The sequence below is a fragment of the Camponotus vicinus genome, unplaced genomic scaffold (genome assembly GCF_025532165.1).
Source record: "Camponotus vicinus isolate PSW18456_S1 unplaced genomic scaffold, iyCamVici1.0 SCAF_2, whole genome shotgun sequence".
NCBI lineage: Eukaryota > Metazoa > Arthropoda > Insecta > Hymenoptera > Formicidae > Camponotus > Camponotus vicinus.
In genome coordinates, this window is record NW_028141956.1 from 12,918,311 (window position 1) to 12,932,447 (window position 14,137).

Consider the following 14,137-nt stretch of genomic DNA (forward strand, 5'->3'; position numbering starts at 1 on the left):
AATTATAAATTGAAAATGAAAATAAGATGAAAAAATGAAGGAAACGCTTTTCTCGCGAATTTATCCTTCAAGTTACGTAATTATCGATCGATTAATCAGTCAAGCATGGAATTTTCATAAATTAACGTAGATTTGAATCTTTTAAAATCGAAAACCTCTCTCTATCTCTCTCTTTTCTAAGAATCCCATATACTTTTGGATATCGCGCCAATTGCCCCCTCCCTCCTTCCTCGGGATTCGCTCCTCTTTTTATTTACCATTGCGGCCGGAATTGTGGTCGGTAATGGATAACGCGTCGAGACGAAATCTGCCGTGGTCGATCACGCGAGCGGAAGAGACGCGTGGCCACCCTCCGTGAAGGCGAAAGAGCGGACGAAGGCGGGAGAGGGAGGGGGATGGAAGCGGAGAAAGAGAACTGTGCGTGCCGCACAGTTTGGGAATCCCCCTGGAGCACGACACGCCGAAGCGTGTCGACAAAGTAGCTGCTAGGGCTCTCCTTCTCTCCCTCCCCCTGCTGCCATCGCGTTTGATACCACGTGCTTCTCGTCCGGGGGGTTAAAGCGACCGACATCGGCGAAGCAGGAAGGGGAGAGACGAGTCCTCCCCATTTCGATATCAAAGACTCTACTGCGAGAACCGCTAAAACGATGCTCTTTGACATGACAAAGCGCGCGGTATAAACCCCCCATCCCCTCTCTTTCTTCCTCCTCCTCCTCCTCCTCCTCCTGTAACCTTTCTCTTTGACCGCGGTGTGTGCGTGTGTCGCCCGCTCTTTCTCCACTTTTCTCAAGTCCGTTTCTTGTTTGCGGCAAACGCGCGCTCGCCAAAGAAAGTGGCTTATGTCTCGTATACACTCGGTGCTGTCATCGTTGTCTCCGTCTCCTCTTTCTCTTCCACTACTATAGGCAATATTTTCTCACTGAAATCGCGCCGCGCGCGAAGAGGAGAGATCCCTTTAAAGTGTCGCGCCTCTTTTGCGGCCTCGAGACACCGCCTTTCCTTTAATTCACTCACGCGCGGGATGTGACAATACGTTACCTCTCGCGAACGTTTCTTTTTAGCCACGTGTGCTATAAATAGACGTTGCGCCTCCGCCGCGAAGCCGATTCTTCCTTGACAATAGTGTCCAATCTGCCGTCTGTTTTCAGCAACAAGAATTGGCTAATTTATCCGAGAATTTTATTTTTTTAGAGAAAATGTACATCGAAATAAATTTGTCACTTGCCCTTTAATAATTTTTCTAATCTTAGCATCACATCTTTATAATGAAAGTTTAAATTAGATTTTTATAAAAATAAACGTTATCAAAGAGAAATTAATGGGAAGATATATAGGGTGTTTCTTAATAAGTGTGAAAAATTTTAGATGATTCTTTATCGAAAATTAAGGGGGTTTTTCATATAAACATATATATACTCTTACATCCCTCCCTGTGGAGTTACACTTTTCCAAAAATGGGGGTAAAAATTAGGTTTTTATTATAATTTTGTTTTTGCTCCAATTTTTCCAACATTTACTCTAATTTTATTTTTTTTTAATTTAACTTCTGGTAATTCGAAACTTATGCTATTTAGCATCGTCCTATGCACGATAACATGTTTTATTTTTTTTCTTGAAAACTACTGATTTTATGAAAAAAATAAAAGAAATAAAAAAGTTCCTAAAAATAAATCAAACTTTTTAATGCATATTTTTAAATGATCATATTCCGTCCCATTAAAAAATTCTAATAAAAAATTGAATAGGGGTTGCTAGTTTCATCCCCTTATAACAATATGGAAGGCTGAAAAAAATAATATTAATAAATAACCTTTTTACTAGTAGAAAATATCCACCTAATTTCATTTCTGTAACTTGTTCCAAATTTGAGAAAAAAATAAAAACCTAATTTTTACTCTCATTTTTGGAGAAATGTAACTCCACAGGTTTATATGAAAAACCCCTTAATTTTCGACAAAGAATCATCTAAAATTTTTCGCGCTTATTAAGAAACACCCTATATAATCTATAGCTTCCTCTAAAGTTGAATTCGCGAAAAAGAGTAATGTACAAGAAGTGGGACGTATCCTGTAGACAGTCGCGGGGTTAATCAGACATATCAGGATGTGTTATAATGACGATTGCGGCGTGTTGATAATTATTACGAGACGCGCGCCGCTCTTAATATAAACCGGAAGTAGCCGCAGCGTGCGCGAGAGGAGAACGACGTCACGCGCTTGATCCCGCGTTTGATCTCGCGTCATCTGCTCTCCTCGTGCAATAATTGCCTCTGTATCGCCGGCCAGTTCTCTCCGCTGTTTGTCCGACTTCTCTCCCTCTCCCTCGGTCTCTCTTCTGGCTCCTCGGCTCCTGTGTCGCTTCATCGCCGCCGTTCCAACCGCTTTGATTCGTCGCAATACCTATCGCAAAGCTAACGGCCGGGCGACGCTAATCGTCCGGTGAATTCAAAGTGCGCTTTCGCTCGAGTGTCCTTGCCGTTGTCGGCCGCGCTCTCCTTCTTTCGAAAGCACCCTTCGTATCGATGAAAGGACACCGACGAGCATTCAGGCACAATAAAATAGTCGGTATCCCGCAGTATTGAAAGACATTTCGGAGACGATTTCCCACTTGATGAGCATAAACGTAACGTGCGCTTCTTTCTCATGTCGATGTTTTACGGTGCTCCGGTTTTTGAGAGAGAGAAAAATTGTCTTTCGGAAAAGTATCCTCGTGTCCTTGAACGATATAATACGCGTATGAACGAAGAAAGAGCCGAATTCTCGTAGAAAAGTAACTCGAAAATATGAAATTAAATTTTTTTTATACCAACTTTCGAGAAAATTAATGTTAAACGTTAAAAAATTAATAATAATATATTTAAGTTTTATCAAGTTTGAATAATAATCTCTTGAAAAATATATAAATTTAGGACAATCTATTAATACAAAAATAAAATATGTTATTTTAATAAATATATTATTTAATAAACAATTTAAAATAATTCATCTCTCCTAATAAAATTACGTAAAATATCATGTTTATTGTCATGATAGAATTATATCTTTTTACATTTTGTAATAATTGCTGTCGAGAAGAAAATGAATGAAACATCCCCAAAGAAACATATGAAGGATTAAATACTTATAACTTAATAATTGTACACATTATCCATGATTTAATATATATATATATATATATATATATATATATATATATATATACATAGAAAAAAAGGACATTCTTGTTTTGAAAATATATTTAGTTTTAACATGGAAATCTTGAAGTGAGATTATATTGCGTTAATTAAAGAAAAATATAATTGCTTGAATAATTGCTTACTTGAATGAAGCATTTTATATAGTTCAATCAAGAAAAATATATTCTTATGATTTAAGATTTAATTTTCTTGAATGGAAAAGAAACAATGTTAGATAGAAAATAATATTTTTAAATCAAAGATTATAATTTTCTTAAAGTAGAATTAAATAATTACATATTCTTGAGGTGACAATTACAATATTAAAATAAGACTATAATATTGTTGAAATTTAAAATTATTAAATTCTTCCAAGAAGATTATAAATTGTTGCGCATATACGAAACAATGAACGCGTTAGTTTAAGTATATAAGTTTTCATTTGACACTTATTTTTTTCTGTGTATGTATTATTAAAGTACCTAACGTTTACTAGGAAATGTTACCGAATATCTCCGAGTCTTGCGTATGATTGTAATTAAAACCAAATCTCTTGGACGAAACAATTTACAGTGGAGTGTAAACTCCATTCCAGTTTACGTTGTACGTTCGCATTATAAATAGTTCGATCGCCATTCGCGTTACGGCGAATCCTTGCTCGTTCGCGTAGCATAAGCTCATAGTCTCGAGGATGAAACGAAGCGCGGCATGTAAATTTTTTAGCCGCAATACCGGAAGCGACTGTCGCGTAGACTCTCTATTGCCTCCTTATCCGGCTGACTGAATCTTTTAACGTCGGTAAGAGGCAAATCTCGTCCCGCTTAATCCCGCATAAAGGACGTTTCAGTAGGTTTTGTCGGTGAAACTCGCCTCTCTCTCTCTCTCTCTTTCTCTCGAAGACCGGTCGAAATCGATCAAACGATGAAACTTGGAGAGGAGCTGTGCATTTTTTATGCGACGTAAAAGAAAGCTCGTAAAACTTGGAAGGATTCTGCGAGGTAATCCCGCGCTGTTTCTTCTCGTTCCCTTCCCAGCAGCGAGATTTTAAACTTCAGTTTTGCAACGATCCCCTAGTATTCTCCTTTTAATCTCGCTTGTGCGATTTAAACGTCACGATTTTTAACGTTCAAACGCGAAAAGAATCGTCGGCAAGATTTTGTCAAACCTTTGAATTTTACTATATCCTCGAAAAATGCATCTACTTTTTTAGAACTTTGAACAAACTCTCGGAGCAAAAAGATCTCGTTCGTAAAATGTATAATAAAGAGAGAATCTTTCTCATGGCTTTTGCTTAAAAAAAAAAAAAAAAAAAAAACTCGACAACTTGATCGACACTCGTTCGATTCGCGTTTAGAGCGCGGATTATATCCTCGGCGGATTTCTCTCTCGTCTCTCGAAAGTGGATCCTACTTGCTCGGACAAGTCTCGCGGTATTCTCCGCCGTCCCCCGGGCTTCCTCGGCCACGACGGCGATCCCGTTAACGAACGACGCCATTAAGGGCGCATTAACATATAATTTTCCGTGAGAAATTATAGGCGACTCAGCGCCGGGTTGCTTTGCACGGTGTTTATTACGCGTGTCCGCCGCGCATCGCGAACGGCGCGAGAGAGAGCGGGCCTACGAGTGAGAAAGCAAGAGAGAGAGAGAGAGAGAAGTCAGGAGCGCCACACCGACGTCCGGAGTCGATTGGCGGCAACGGCAACGGCGGCGGCGGGGTGGAAAGGGGCAAGAGGGATCGCATCGGATCACGAAAAGGAGGGGGGGGGGAGAGGAGACGCAGAGGTTTTAAATCGCGTGATGTGTTAGTGCATTCATGCGAATCCGCATCGCGCGGAGGGATCGGTGGATGGGGCGAGAGGCGGGGAGGGGGGAGGGGGACAAGAGGAACGCGCGTGTGTGGGATCGCGTGCGGCGGCGAGATCAAACGAACGCGCTTCGTCTCTGTCTCCCTGCACTTCAGCCCTCTCCCTCTGTCCCTCTTTCTGTTTCCATCTGTTCGACTCTCTCTCTCTCTCTCTTTCTCTCTCTCGTCATCATCGTCCTCCTCGTCTCGTGAGACTTCTCCTTTCCCTTCTCGGTCGCGCCCGAGCTCCTCTGGCAAACACGCTACCAGTTTCTCACTTTTGCTCGCGAGCGCGTGCGTTCTCGAGTCTCTCTTCTTCTTTCTCTCCTCCTCGACGACTACGACGATGACGACGACCCGACACCGGTTCTCTTTCTTCCCTCTTATCCCCTTGCCCTCTGCTCTCTCTTTTTGCGCGACGAGCAGGCGCGATTCCATTATTATCGTCGATAGTTTAATTTTCATTAATTACTGGGCACGCGGGCTTCCCGCAAGGTTAAAGCGATGCAATCCTTTTTGGTTTTGGTATCGTAAAACTTCTGAGGTGTCCGAGGGGGAAAAAGATAGCGCAAGCGAGTCGCTGAATTTTGAAAATGACACAGGTGTCGACAAACACGTGTTTTAGGGCTCTTTCTATCAAAATACCGCTTCTTCTCTCTCTTAAACAGAGAGAAAAAGAAAGAGTAAAATTCAAATTTATTTTTTATAAATATTTTCATTGGTATATTATAAATAAATTGTATTAAATTTATAGAAAAAGATTTTTAATTTCTTAGAAAGAAATTTTCTCGCGATTTCCTCCGAAAATTTACTTTATAAAATTATTTCTTAACACAAATAGAAATCAATTATATGCATGTGGAAATCGAGAAGATCGATCGAGATTTAATCTGGAACAGAAATGAAATCAGCTGCGCCGCGAGCTCGATTTTAAGAGAATTTCATGTAACGGGGCCGGTCGTCCTGTACCTGACAATCTCTTTAAATCGGCATTTATTTACACCGAGATTGATAAGATTGTCGGAAGGCTGCCAGCTGCCAAGTCGCGCCGGGAAATGCTTAGTCGCATTTCAGGTGCACTTGATGCATCGATTTAAGCTTCTTGGCCGAAGGCGTCTCGGCGACTAGATGCGGTATCGGTCTTCCTCTCTCGGATGAGAAACCGGTTATCCTCTTGAAAACAAAATCGCGAAAGACTATTTCCAAGAGTCCCAAAATCAAAAAAATCGTTTCAGGAAATACCATCCTTTCTTAACAAATATGAGCGAATAAAATATTTTATTGCCTTAAAGTCTAAAAATATTTACATACTTCTTGCGATATCGAAACCGAGCGATAAGAAGCGGAATCAAAGGGAGATTGACACGCATCGAATAAACCAGGGCTTAACTTTTCAACACGAAGAGAAATTCAGAACATATCGATGTAAATTTCTCTTTTTTTTTTTTTTTTTCTCGAGACACCTCGTATATATATCACTATCTTTCGAGATCGAGTACCTCGTGCGGCTTCTTTCGTTGACGATCCTACGTCGGCCCGGTCAAACCACTGACACCTTTTAAGTCGCCGACTTTCTTCCCCTTACGTTTCCTCACTTTCCTCGCTCCCTCTTGCTCCCTCACCAGCATCCTTCGGTCTTTCGGTGTATTTTCTTTGTCGTCTTCCCGACTGTCACGCAAATTTCTCGCTTCATTATCACTGGTCACGTCGCTATATTTCCGAGTTATATTTATTTTTTTTTTTTTAACAAAAATTTAGCGTTTCTCGATAAAGAAAAGTAAGCTCGAAATTATATATCAATGCGATAATCACGCTCGAGTCTTTTGTGTGAATGTCCTTTTTTCTTTGCATATCTAAAATAAATATCTAATTTTTCTTTCCAGACAAAAAATTTTCCCTTCAATACATTTGTCGATTTCGCGATGATGAATAATTTAAGAGAGCAGAAAAGAATATTACTTATTTAAGTGAGTTTCATTTTTTCAAAAGCAATCTTATATTTTTCTTTTATCATGTTTAATTTTTTTTTATTAATCCTTCTGTAAGTCATACATTTTCTTCTGATTCTGATCACATGTGGCCAAGATGTTTTATCGCAGTTTTATCTGTCTCAAAGTGCTTGAAAAAAATCTATAAAAATATTTATACATTTATACACACATGTGTTGCTTGATCATCTATAAAAAATAATTATATAGATATAATGAAAATTAAAAAATAAATTTTAAACATTTTTTTATTAATCATTTATACATTCTATTATTAAAATATTGATAATATCAAAATTAATTATATATTTTTTTAAGAGTTAATTTTTTCAGACAAAATTTATTTCCTTGGATTTATTACCTGACGGTTAAAAAATATATTTAGCGATAATCGCGATAACAGTGAGAATCGATTGATCCAATAATAGAATAAAAGAGATTATTCCTTTTGATTGAGAAGAAAAACTACCGACTGATCAGTACCATCGAAAAATCCGAGTTTCCGTTTAAAGATCCTCTTAAGAATTTGCCCTTGTACCTGGACCCTATCACTTTTTTGTTCCGCGTCCTCGTATACGCCAAGATCTCTTCCCTCTCTCTCGCTCTCTGTCGCTAGAGAGAGAGAAGAAACGAGGCGGGAGAGAAGATCAGTCCGACCGAGGGATGGTGGCGGTGAAGAAGAGATCGGAGGTGGGGGGTGTAGTACGTCGGAAGGGAAGAAAGAGAGAAGAAGCGCGTCGTGAAGGGAGGGGAGGAGGGGATAGAACGTAAGGGAAAGACAAAGATGATGCTCGCTCTCTCTCCCTGGCTCCTACGGTCACTGTAGTTTCAGTCTCACCATGTACGTTGCATGGGACACACCGATCTCGGACCCTTCGCTCTTGTGTTTGCCGGCACAGAATCCTCGTCTCTTCTCAACCGTGATCGTTTCATTTGTGAATAGGTCATTGAAATATGCCTGGAAAAGCATGATAAATGTTTTGTATACGGGTACGTTTTTTCTCACGGAAATATTTATTAATATTCTAAAAAACACACACGAATAGTGAACAATTATACGCGTGTAAACTCTTGTGTATAACTGTTTAGGAGAATCGTGAGATTAAAGCCGGGAATATCACCAACCGAAAAGTGTCGTTCGTACAATATCGTCCTTATATTCGAAAATATTGAGAAAAGGTGTTGAAAGGAATTAATCTCCGATTTATCCGATAAGATTAATATAATCATATGATAGTACATGGTTGTATCGCAAGATGATTTCCAACGACGAAAGGTGTCGGGACTTGAGTAAAATCAGTTTGATGACCGGTGATCAATTGACGATGAGCAAAGGAGAAAGAACGTGCATCCCGCCACGGGAGACTTCGATGCCTCCGTCCGGAAAATCTCGGCGCGAGTGATGCAGTCACCCGGTTGCGATCCTCTGTCTGTCGGCGGTCGACCGATCAACAGACATTTCCTCCGAGTCATCGAGGGTGGAGATATCTCTTGTGTCGCGCGCAGACAACTCTTTCGTTAGAAATTGTGACGAGGATAATTCGCAGCGATCCTGCTTGAAAGAAAGATTGGAGTTTCTGAAACATTCGAACTCGTAAACTAGTGGAGATTAAAATGAGATTCGAGTTTGCAGTGCGGATTTGAGTTTGTAAAGTTTCCTTCTGTGAACTGTGATAATTCTGTAAGGAGCAGACTGTAAGGAATAACTGTGATAACGGTATAAACATATATAATTGTTCGTAGTGTAACGCAGTGAATTTGAAAAAGAGCAAATAGACAAGAGTAAACTAGCTGATAATCGGATACAACTCGACGACGACGATTACGACTACGATGATGATGAACGAATCGTTTCACCAAAGTCCCATGAACCGACTTGGAGTCAAGGTATTAATTGCGGTAAATTACTGGAGGCTATTAATTACGGCGCACCAAACGGATCATTAATCGGCGATTTAATAAAGGGAGGGAAGAATCACTTCCGCTTCATAATTTCTCACGAATTCTTTATTATTATCGCGTAATATAGAATGAGATATTTAAATAATGTATATACATAAAAATCGAAAAAATCGATTCTACAAAGATGTACCATTTTTCTTTTTATTGAAAAGAAAAAAAAATAGTATCGATTTATGTATATACTAAAAGTTTCAGAATTTTTATTTGCGAATTTTTATGCTCTAACTGCATTTAACATAAGAATCACATTTCATATTAAAAAATATAATTTTTATGGATCTTTATATATTTGAAATTTTGACTGATTTTTTTATTAGAATCGTTTTTTAAACTAAGATAGTTTAATTAGGATATTTTGAAGACAATCCCTCCTTATAAACTGTCTATTTTAAATTTTATATAAAACGGCTATTATAAATTATTATTTAATATATTCCTATATAATTTACCATAAACTGATGAGTCGCGTTTTGTAAATCTTCGATTGGAGTAAAGAGATTTTGAATAATTAATCGCATGTAGTAAGAGAGAGAAAGGAGTATTTGCACTTATTTGATTTATTTTTTACGCAAATATTGTATATAGTCATATATATTTTAAAGTCGATCTTTTTAATTTAATTTTATTTTATTTATACTGGTGTATGTGTATGTTTATGCGGGTGGTCTCGCGCGTGCGGTGTGTAACTTTAAACTTTAAAGTCGGTCTTTTTATTAAAGGTAGATTTTTTACAGCGTTTACTGCCCGCAAAGATTTAACACGCTTTATTGAAAGACTATCCTTTTTTCCCCTTAAAAAAGCCGAAAATTTCATAAAAGGAGCAGCAATATACAATCAAGTCACAACTGTTATAAGGTCGCCATCAAATTTTCAAGTACAATGTATTCGGGAGCTTTGTAAGACGGTGTCTCTTTCCTCTCTTTGTTCGTACAATTAACCCGAAAAAAACGGATACTTTCTTTAATCGTTACCTCTTCTCTCGCGTAATCACCCTTTCTTTGACGTTTCATGAATGTCTATTTACTTTGTTATACGCATTGTCTAACGATAACTAAAACGGTATTCGGAAAACTCGACGATAGGTCAGGTAGTTGTTTATTAAGAGAAAAGGAGCTTTGGTTAATACCAGCGCCGCCGTCTGTTCCTCCCGACTGGCCGCCACCTGGGGTGAGCGGTCCCTCAGATGTTCCTTTGAAAGATTTGCAGCTCGAGTATAGTAAGGTGACATGCGTAAAGTCATCTGGCGATAACGGTGACACGCCTTTGACCGCTTCCGCCTATGTCTTCCGCCGCGCCGTCGTGTATCGCGTACCCCCCCCCCCCTCTCCCCCCCTCTCGGGTCGGTCGTATCGTGAATTATCCTGAAAAACATGTTCTCAGATCTGTATCTGATGAGAGAAAAGGAAGAAGAGGATTTTATTCGGCGGAAGACAGACAGACAGAGTCAGAGAGAGAGAGAGAGAGAAGAGCGAGTCCACTCGAGTTGTTCTGAATTAATCTTTCTGCCGATATATAATTAATATTAACGATATGATAATGTGTATGTAAATATCCCGTGCATTATTTACACGGACACAATTAGATATTAATGCGAATGATAATCGATTATTAATTATTATTAATTAATTAAGAAATGTTGAACGTCAGGAATGATAAATTATAGTGTATTCAATAAATTAAGCGACGTGTAATTAAAACGTAGAAGCTTTAAAACCGCGAAAAGGTCATTTCGACGAATGTGCAGACGACTTTTGAAAGATTCAGATCATTCCTTTCAACAAATGAAGATTTCGAAAAAGAGAGAGAGAGAAAGAGTCTCTGCAAAAGGGTTAAGTGGAGGTCGTGAGGAGGAGGAAAAGGGGTCGGGGGAGGAAATGTCGGACATGTCCGCGCTCTCGGGCGCGTAAAAGAGATTTTGCCGACGTTGCTCTCCGCAGACGAGAGGTCGAAGGGACTACTTTGTGGACCAGAGGAGCGGCGCGAATAAGAGAGCGAGGCGGGAAGAAAGAAAGAAAGGAAGGAAGGAAGGAGGCTCGCGGGGAGGGTGGGCGCAGAGAGAGGGTTAGCTGAAAGGGTTAGCTGAATGGAAGCCGTGTGTATGCTTTCCTCGTTTGAGAAGCCTCGGGATCGCCCAGGGCCGTAAAGGGGAGAGATCACCGCGTCGTCCCCTAACGCACGCGATAAACCCCGTTCGTAATTTATTTAACACCCGTTAAACGGACCGATCGGTGTCCACCGCGTCGTCTTTGCCACGCCATATATGGGGTAATAGTGAGCGGGGTCGATTGGCCTCTCTCGCCGATATTCGTACGGATTCGATTCGATTGCGGAAGATTCGGACATACAGGGTGGCTCGAGAAGCGTCGACAAACTTCGAAACGCGTGCGTGATATCTTGTCGAGTAAACGAGTCACCCTGCGAGGCTGGCGATTATCTCACTTTCGGTTTTATTAAACTAATAATACGTGGATGTAAAAAAAGAGAGATAAGCACGGTTTTGTAACCGAAACGCTTATCATGACAAATCGAATTTTCGGTGCGGCGCATTGGTATCTCGGTTCGTAAAGGAAGGATGAGTTTTACCTGCCCGAGTCTGTCCTTCCTGGAAAACGTCTCCGTTTTAGAATGCTGTTATCTTTCGCGGGCATTTCTCTCTTTACGGAAAACCTATCTATAATCTCGATCACCTTGTACGATAAGCCACACGTTGTAGAAAATCAAATTTCTCAAGATTTTTTATCGCTCCCATTAATTCTCCTACTCACATTACCAGGTTACGATTATCAAGCGTTAACCTAGCCCTACCAGTAAAAAAGACAAAAGGAAGAAATTCCCAATTTTACGTCTCCGCTTTTCATCTCGCGCCGTAAAGCGCCGCTCTATAATTAGAATTTCGAATACTCCGAAGGAGGGAAAGAAGAAGACGCGCTTTCGTCGACCGCTCGTCGTCGGCGACGAACCGTGGCCGGACCCCCCCGGTTACGCGCTCGGGACACCCGGTAGAGCGCGCGGCTCGGCGCGACGAGGGAAGGGCCCCGGAGACTCTCGAACCGCGCGCGGCTCGCCGAGCGAGCGAGGCGTTCCGAAAACCTGTAATTACGGACCCGGCGTACATCAAGCGGTGCCGCCGCCGCCGCCAGCCGCCGGCCGAGGCCTACGTCTTCCGTCTCTCTTTTTATATCCGTTTCTTTTCCCCGCCTTTCTCCTGCCTCGCTCTCGCGCTCCTCCATCGACTCCGTCCCCCGTTCCTCATCCCCCCCGTCCTCCATCTCTCGATTCCTCCCCGCCAGGCCCTTTCAGGGCCGTATTGTCGCGAGGATACGTGAGTCGAGATAACCACTCTTCATTTGGAATCGTTAATTCCCTGCGAATGTCTCTTTATGAAGATTTATTAAAAATTACGTATATTCTAGGATTTATAAGAATAATCGAATTTACTCTCTTATGCGAAAATTATAATTAATGTGCTATTTTTCTTTGTAAAACAATCAGTCTACAGATTCCTAATTGTAGACTAATCTGTAATGATGAACAGATGTGTGTCATCGGTAGACGTTTCGTATTGATTACTATTTATTCCTCGAGAATTATACATATATGTGCAAACTGTATTTAATTTTTACTTTTCTGATTTTTCGCTGACAGTTGTTTTTGACAACAAAAGACCAATATAATCATTTATAACCGTAAGCATAAACCGGAACTGCTTATTTCAATCCCTAGGGTTGAAACTCTAGGAATATAAAAGAATCATACGACATTGCTTCTCTCTTTGATCTCTTTCTTTCTCTCTCTCTTTCTCCCTCCCTCTCACTCTTTTCTCTTTTCTTTTTCTTCCGAAAGCATCGGCGTACCTGCCCGACTCTTTTTACCTACACCGAAAAAATTGTATTCTTAACTTAAGAATATGCCACTTATCTTTAGAATATATATCACTAAAATAGGCGCCAAGAGGATCCTCTGAAGTTAGGAGGAAGATCTAAAGAGATAATTCTTAACACACAGAGAAAAATATTTCTTTAGATTTAATAAATTTTGCTGAAGTCAAATAAATTTAATTATTGGTCTAAAAGTTTTTTTCCGCCTAATTTCAAATAATCTGTTTAATATTCTGAATCCCAACAAGGAATCCAGATTATTAAATAAATTATTTTAAATTCAGCTTGAAATTAAACTGATAAACAACGATGTCAGAAAGAGGATGCGGCTCAAATGCACACAGAGAACCTGTGTGTGAGCAGCGTCCTCTCTTTCGCACTACTGCTAAGGGAGAAAAATATACTTTAGATCTTACGTTAATACAAGTCCTTTGTATACATTTCATGATAAATATTGAATACGAGAAAAATTAAGAGTGGTGTCGCCGCGTAGCGGCAAATGAAGAAACATGTCGCGCACATGAAAATCGAGTTGCGATGTAGAAGTCGCAAATTAAGAATATATTCTTATTCGTTAAGAATATATTCTTATTTATTAAGAATATTTATTAAGAGGACTTATAAAGTATACATTTCAAGAATACAATTTTTTCGGTGTATATGTCTCTTCTGTGCCTCTGTGAAGTTATCTCGTCTTTAAAAAAATGATATTTTTATTACAATTCTGAATGGATCCCTAAAAGTTCCAGAGTTCCTTAATAAAATTATAAATAGTTCTGGCATATTAAGGCATATTAAGTAGAGAAAAAACGTTAAATTTTCAGGGTGACAACAGAACTATCGGTTACCGAAAAAAATTTTTGCCCTTATGGAACTTGGAAACTTTTCGATCCATGAAAAAAAAACTCAACTTTTCCACTGTTGATTTTAGAGCTTGAAGTCTTAATAACTATTGTTAGAAATCTTGTGATGCTACCTAAAACTCTCAATACAACTGCCGGTTACCCAGACAAATTTTCCTATGGGACTTTCGTAAGTCCTCTATTGAGAGTTCTGGATAGCACCTCAAGAGTTCTAACGAAAGTTATTAACATTCAAAGCGCTTAAACTAATATTTAAGGAGATATCGTAATTTTTTTTACGTTTTGTGAAGTTGGCACCTCGAAAATTTAACGTTTTTTTTTTTACTTAACGTGGCAGAACTATTTTTCATTTTATTAAGGAACTCTAGAACTCTTAGGGATGCATTCAGAATTGTAATAAAAAGTTCATTTTTTAAGGAAGAGATGC

At 39.6% G+C, this 14,137-nt stretch overlaps 1 protein-coding gene across 7 annotated transcripts in view; it reads left to right on the plus strand.

Moving 5' to 3' along the window:
- Nucleotides 1-14,137, plus strand: part of Axn (protein axin) — a 39,170-nt gene that overhangs the window by 7,637 nt on the left and 17,396 nt on the right. Inside the window, exon 1 of one of the 7 annotated variants that reach the window (XM_083090679.1) lies at nucleotides 7,815-8,894. The exons of the other annotated variants lie outside the window; for them this stretch is intronic. The gene's annotated coding sequence lies outside the window, so the exon portion shown is untranslated. Of the gene's footprint in view, nucleotides 1-7,814; nucleotides 8,895-14,137 lie in introns of those variants that run through there. 7 annotated transcript variants of the gene reach the window in all.